General features: G+C 34.5%; 1 pseudogene; it reads right to left on the bottom strand.

The window, feature by feature from the left end:
- Positions 1 to 3,661: 3,661 nt before the first annotated feature.
- On the bottom strand, positions 3,662 to 3,931 carry LOC141510320 (18S ribosomal RNA; annotated as a pseudogene).
- Positions 3,932 to 7,042: the final 3,111 nt, after the last annotated feature.

Genomic DNA, 7,042 nt, shown 5'->3' with positions numbered 1-7,042 from the left:
AGTCTGTGACTGAAACTTTCCAAATGATAGAGAAGTCATGACCCATTGAAACAGTCTACTTCATTTGTGGATAACTCTTTCTGATAGCCAATGCAGTATAGACAAAATATCTTCTTGGAGAAAGAATAAGATATAGGTTTAAGTTATGTCTCTCATATTTAATGGGTTATAAAAACAAATTACACATTCTCTCTGTGTCTCAATTTCCTCATTCATTAAATGGAGACAATAATTCCTACCATATTTATATGTTTGTGAGATTCAAATGAAATTGCATAATGTAGGTAAAATATTCTCCATGTGATAAAGGCAATAAGGACAGAGGATGGATTTCTGACTTTTTTCCTGGAAAATTTGCTCATGAAGGAATTTCCATTACCAATGTTGACTAACACATTCTTTTCTAATTATAATCTTAGAAAGTTTCCTGTTTTTCGGAGAGGTTAAAACAATCTCACGAGATCCCAGTGATTTTCAGAGATAGGATTCCAGCTTCTATTTTCCTAACTTCAATCTCTCCATCTAGTACACCAACTCTTTAGAAAGTGTAGCACAGGAAGAACCATTGAGAGCTATTAGCTTTGCAACTTCAACATGTCATAAAACTTCTTTAAGCTCTAATTTTCTCCTCTGTTTAGGGATCGGGATAAAAATAGATACTAGACCTTTGATCTCATTGGTACAGAGATCTCCTAAATGAGAACATTGCTTTCTATGGTGGTAGGCTCCTTCCCTGAAATATATAGTCTTAGAGAATTACCTAGAGGTTAAGTCACTTGCTCAGTCACTTAACCAGTAGATGTGAGAGGCAGGATGTAAACTGAGTCTTCCCAGGTCCCAGGTTAAGTCACTATCTTTTATAACATCCCTATCCTTTACTACCCCAAGAGAGGAATAATGTTCTTATGATAAATATTAATAGTCAAATAAGATGACTTGTTGCATTGACCGATTCCAAAAAATTCAGATCTCATTCTGCATATTTAGTCCTCATCTCCCTCTCAAGAGATATATAACTTTCTTCATCAATGGCGCTGTGAAAATCTGTTCCTAGTTCTTGCACTATAATCTACCACCTTTATTTTGAGACCCTGAAAGAAAACATTTCTGCTTTAGTCCTCTAAAATCATTTTTGTTGCTATGTTGTTGTTCAATCATGTCCAAATCTTCACGACCTCAATCGGGCTTATTGTGGTAAGGATGAATTCAGGTCTTGCTGAATCCAAGCCCAGTAGTCTGCCACTCTGTTCACTGAACCACCTATCCCACCACCCATTAGTAAATAATTTATGCTTGTGAAGTACTTAAATGTAAATTTCCTTTATTATTTTAGATTTATTATGTAAATTGTTCACTTGGTTCTGCTTGCTTTCCACCTGTATTAGTTCATTTAAGTTTTTTCCAAGGTTTCCCTCAACTTCCAAATTTTCTTAGAAGAATCAATATTGCCATAGACTTTGAAGGTACAATAATAACTTTCTCTTGTTCTGAAACATGTTTCCCCCATCCATTATTGATTAGAAAAGAAATTTGTTCTGTCTTTGGGGCTGGCTGCTGAGAATATATCTAGTAAAGGAATACCATTAGAGTCAGTTTATTTACTTATTCCTCTGGGTTGTTTGTTTTACTTCACACCTATAAACACACCTTCCATTTGTCTGGCATTTGGATGATTGTCAGTCTTAAGAAGAATCATCTTATACATGAAAAAATAGTTCATTATTCATTTAATCCTTGTCATGATGAATCAAGACATTTGCATGGTATCCTGCTAATATAACAGCTTCACTGATTCTTTTCAGGGCTGTGGTTTATCTCATTTTACAATTTAATAGCACATCTCAGCATTGCCAAACCAACTACACTAAACCAATAACGATCAAGTTTAAAAAAAAATTAGGAGGGAATGAGGGGACTTAAATTGCTAACATTCATGAGGACAGTATACCTCTACTCCTCAGTGCTTCCAGGCAACTGTCTAGCCTGTAAGTTGCTCAGGTTGCCGAAGGACTTAAACACACAGTAAGTTTTAACAACTGTCAGTGGCTAAATAGAAAAGTCTCCAAAATTTAACATGGTAGCAAATGTTTATCACTTCCAATTAATTATAGAGAATAGAATACATAATGGTAAAGCTAGAAAGTAGAATGATACATAGAATTTTAAGGCATAATATATAGGATATTCCATCTGGAAAAAGTCCTAAAGTTAGAAGTGAAAATACTAAAAAAATTCTTTTTTCCCCACATGTAAATGCCATAAATCCTTCATTTCAGGTTCCTTTTAAATCTGGGAAATTAATAAAAGCTAAAACAAAAACAAAACATACTGTATAAAGTTAGACTGGTGCATATGAAAAAGTCTTGGTTTAGGAGGTGAGAATGAAAAGATCTGGATTAAGAATGATGAACTTTTAGTCAAGAAAACCTGAGCTGAAATCTATACCTAGGCTATTTGCTAGGTGGGTGAGACTGGGCAAGTCACTTAACTTCTCTGTACCTCAGTTTTCTCATGTATAAAATGGCTTTAATAATAGCCTTTACCAGGGCAGCTAGTTGGCGCAGTGGATAGAGCACCGGCCCTGGAGTCAGGAGTACCTGAGTTCAAATCTGATCTCAGACACTTAATAGTTACCTAGCTGTGTGGCCTTGGCCACTTAACCCCATTGCCTTGCAAAAACTAAAAAGACAAACGAACAAACAAAAAAAATAGCCTTTAACTTCAAAAATTGTTGGGATCATCAGATAAGAGATATAAAGAAATTTGTCAATCTTAAGACATTATATAAATGCTATTATTAAATTAATAATAATAATAATTATTATTGTTGTTATTACTTTCCATCCTGGTGCTAATTAAATGTGTGACTTTTGGTCATCAGTTATTTCCTGGTCCTCAATATATTAAGTTAAAAAGTTTTTAAAAATATTCTTTAAGGTTTATTAATGTTATGCAGTGAGCACTGGTTTTTGAGTCAGTAGTTCTGGGCTTAAATCCTAGTTCTGTTATTTATCAATTATGACTTTAGATAACTAACCCCTTTGGATCTCACTTTTCTCATCTATAAAAGGAGAGAATTTTTCTGTGATCTCTAAGTTTCCTTTAAACTCCAATACCTATGATCCTAGCACTTTACAATATTATTATTCAGGTGAGACAATAAGCTGGGAGGGAAAGCAACCCTTAAATTTGCATTCCCATGCAAAACAGACTGAAACTAACTAAATTTGAAATAGTCTCAAAAATCATGTGAATTCTGTAGCATAGAGAATTGTCTTTCTTCCCCCCATTCCCACATTAGTTTAACAAAGCCTTATGCATCCAATTCATTCCAATGAACTTTGGAAACAATTTATACAGAATCAAATCAACATAATTTGAAAGAGACTTTATGTAATTAGATAGTAGTCCTTTGAAATTAAAGAGGACTGTGTTCTCATATACCTGATGAAATGACTTGCACATTGTGTTTGTTATAGTGAGAAGAATGTTGTGCAAAGACATCATTCTCATACTTTTACCAGAAAGTCAGGATCTGCTTTAATAGGAAACAGGAATTCTGGTTAAGGTCTGGATTCTGTGGGAATCCCTGGCCTTTGGGATATGGTTGTGCTAGTATGTAATTTCCTGGCAACAAATTGGCAACAACACAGCACATCCAAACCAGTGTCTCAGTGTTCTAATCATCAGGCATTGTTTATGGTCAGAAGTATGATGATATCTGATCATCTTCCCACCTCTGACTTTAATTTTAATTAATGAAAACATTCTTGGCAAATACTTTCACTCTGGTACATTTTGTGCTGAGCAAAGAATTCACCTCTATCTGTACAATATGAGTGCCACCAGCCGTCACTCTTAATCATGGCCCCAGTTCCAATGATCAATAAAGTAGAACTGAGAGAGATTTTAGAGTCAGTCTGACATGAATAGGAATCTTGTTGACATCTTCACTGACAATTGTTCATCTAACCTTTGCTAGAATACCTCCATAGCTAGGGTCCTAATTATCTCCCAAATCAATTCATTCTATTTCTGGATTGCTCTAATTGTTAGGAATTTGTTGTTCCTTATACCAAGGCTAAATCCAACTCATTGAAAGTTGCCCTCCTTGTTCTCCTTGTTCCTATGTCTTTTCTCTTCAGCTTAAGTAGAATAAGACTAATTTCTTTTCAAAGGTCTTTAAAAAATCTGTTATGCAAATTGAAATGCAAAAGGGAGAGAGAAACTTCAATTCTTTATTAGATAAGACTTTGCAGAGATTGGTTGAGCCTCCTGTGATAGTTGCAACATAAGAGGAAGAATAAAAAATGAGATAGGAGGGTCCCAGTGGTAAAATTCATTATTTTAGAATGTCTCTGATGACCAATTTTTTTTTTCTATAGATGAATCAAGTGCATCATGGCATCCTACCTAATGCTCCTAGGAACATGGGAAGCTAGGTGCCACAGTGGATAGAGCACTGGTCTTGGAGTCAGGAGGAGAGGCATTTGAATCCAGCCTCAGACATTTGACTCTTATTAGCTGCGTGATCTTGAACAAGCAACTTAACTCAGATTGCCCTGCATCCAGGATCATCTCCAATCATCCTGATTCATGTCTGGCCACTGGACCCAGATGACTCTGGAGGAGAAAGTGAGGCTGGTGATTTAACACAGCCCCTCCCTCATTAAAATTCAATTCACTTGCTTGTCATGGCATCACCTCCTTGATGTTGTGGTCTTCTTCAAAAATGAAAGATGAATATTAGGAACATAGATTTTGAGTTGGAAGAAAATTGAAAGAATACCTCTAGACCAAAACCTTCATTTCCTAGAGGGCAAAATTGAGGTTTAGAGTAAAAAAGTGACTTACCCAAGATGATGCTTATAATAATGATAATTGTAATACTTAGCTATTCTTAAATGCTTTACAATATTATATAATCTGTTCTTCACCTTTCTGAGATAGGGGTTAGTATTTTCTCCATCTTATAGATGAAGAAACTAAGTTTGAGAGATTAAATGATTTAAAGAAAGTGGTATGGTTGGGATTTGAATTCATTTCTTCTTGATTTGAAGTCCTATACTATCCTAAGCTTACTTGTTTTATGAACACACTTTTCTTGATAAAATGTTAGACTCATCATTGAGTGTCACACCTGAAGGTGTGACAAAAATCAGTAAATTTGGTGCCTTTAACTGAAAGCTTCATATGGGTGGTGACCACTGTACTTAGTGAAATTCAATAGACAGAAAATTTAGGCCTGGCCCAGACTATGGGAGGGGGTAAGAATACTAACAGGGAGAGCTGCAAATTAATTCAGAACTCAGCACATTGAATGTTTTTTTCAGCACATTGAATGATAAAAGCTCCCATCTCTGGCAATCAGTCATACAATGTTTAGCAGAGTTTCAAAATATTTTTATTTAAGGAGGATCCTGATTAGAATGCATTGATGATATTATTTTGAAATGACACAGCTTGAAGGCCCATACTATGACAGTTACATTGATACCAGTTGCATGTTGGTACATGTTTAATACTAGGCTTCCAAGTTAATCAATTTATGTTAGTGCAACTAGCAAATGACAAAGCCTGTCCAAAAACCAAAATCTTGTTCTTCACTAGGCTATAAAAATGTACAACTTTTGTTGGTAGGTTTTAACTATGGTCATATCAAAGCAATGTCATTTCTTAAGCCCTTAATTGCTAAAACTTATGAAATTTCCTATACTGCTCACTTTCAGTAATCCTCCTCAAATGACCAGCAAACATTTTCTCAACACAATGCTACCTATGTTGACCCTTGGGGAGGACAATGCAAATTTTAGGCTTTTACCCAATGAAAGTCAATAAATATTTGCAGAATGTTGAATGTTGGATGAATGCTCAGTAAAGAGATGTGGTTATTTGCAAAGGCTAACTGATTTCCATATTAGGTAGGTGCAAATAGTTGTAATATGATATTGACCCAGTGCAGGAATGAGAAAGTCGTGCTATCAGAGGAATGACTAATGATAAAAATAAAGGGAAAAAAGGGAGAAGTTATGAGAGTCATAGTTAACTTCAAGGTCCTGATGACTTGTGAGTGTTATGGAAGAAAGATGGTAATCACTGCTAGGTCTGTATTTCAAAGAGATCAAAGGAAAAGGAAAAAATACATGTACAAAAATATTTACAAAAACTCTTTTTGTCATAGCAAAGTATTAGAAAGTGAGGGTGTGATTATCAATTAGGGGATGGTTGAACAAATTGTGTCATATGATTGTGATAGAGAACTATTGTGGAAAATTATGAGATGATCAGTTTCAGAAAAATATAGCAAAACCTATATGAACTGATACAAAGTGAAGTGAGAACTGAGAGTTTATAGTGCACAATAACAGCAATATTGAAATGATGAGCAACTAAAAGATTTGATTATTCTGATTAATGCAGTGATCCAAGATAATTCCAAAGGTATCCTGATGAAAAATAGTATCCACATCCAGAGAGAAACATGAACTCTTTGTGCAAATTGAAGTATAAGTTTCCTATGCTATTTTTCTTGATTTTTAAAAAAATATTATAAGCAAATATATTTTTCATGATTTCATATGAATAATTGATATCATATAAATTGCCTTCTCAGTGAGCAGAAGAAAGAATAGGAGGGAGGGAGAGAACTCAGAACTTAACATTTTAAAAGGAAAGAAAAAATTAAAAATTGAAAATTTTAAAACAAAAAATGAAATATAGGTGTTATGAGATAATTCCTTCTGGGCACAATAAAGGAACAGAGTAAAAATCAAAAGGTTCTTAAAGTTATTGGTCTTCATGATACACTGGTAATAAAATTGTATTTAGGATCAGAAGGTCTGAAATAGAATTATAAGTCTTCTGCTTACTAACTGGATGATTTGGAGCCTTAGAGTCCTTATTTATGAGAGTTTATTGGACCAGGTCACTTCTAAGGTCCCTTCAAGCTCTAGAGCTAGATTCAAGTGATCCTGAATATAAAAGGACTTTGTTTACAATTAGTGTAGGTTTTCCACAGAAGTAATTTACATTATGTCTGTGT

This window comes from Macrotis lagotis, chromosome 1, assembly GCF_037893015.1.
Source record: "Macrotis lagotis isolate mMagLag1 chromosome 1, bilby.v1.9.chrom.fasta, whole genome shotgun sequence".
Taxonomy (NCBI): Eukaryota; Metazoa; Chordata; class Mammalia; order Peramelemorphia; family Peramelidae; genus Macrotis; species Macrotis lagotis.
Note: the sequence above shows the minus strand (reverse complement) of the source record. Positions and strands in the feature narration are given on the sequence as shown.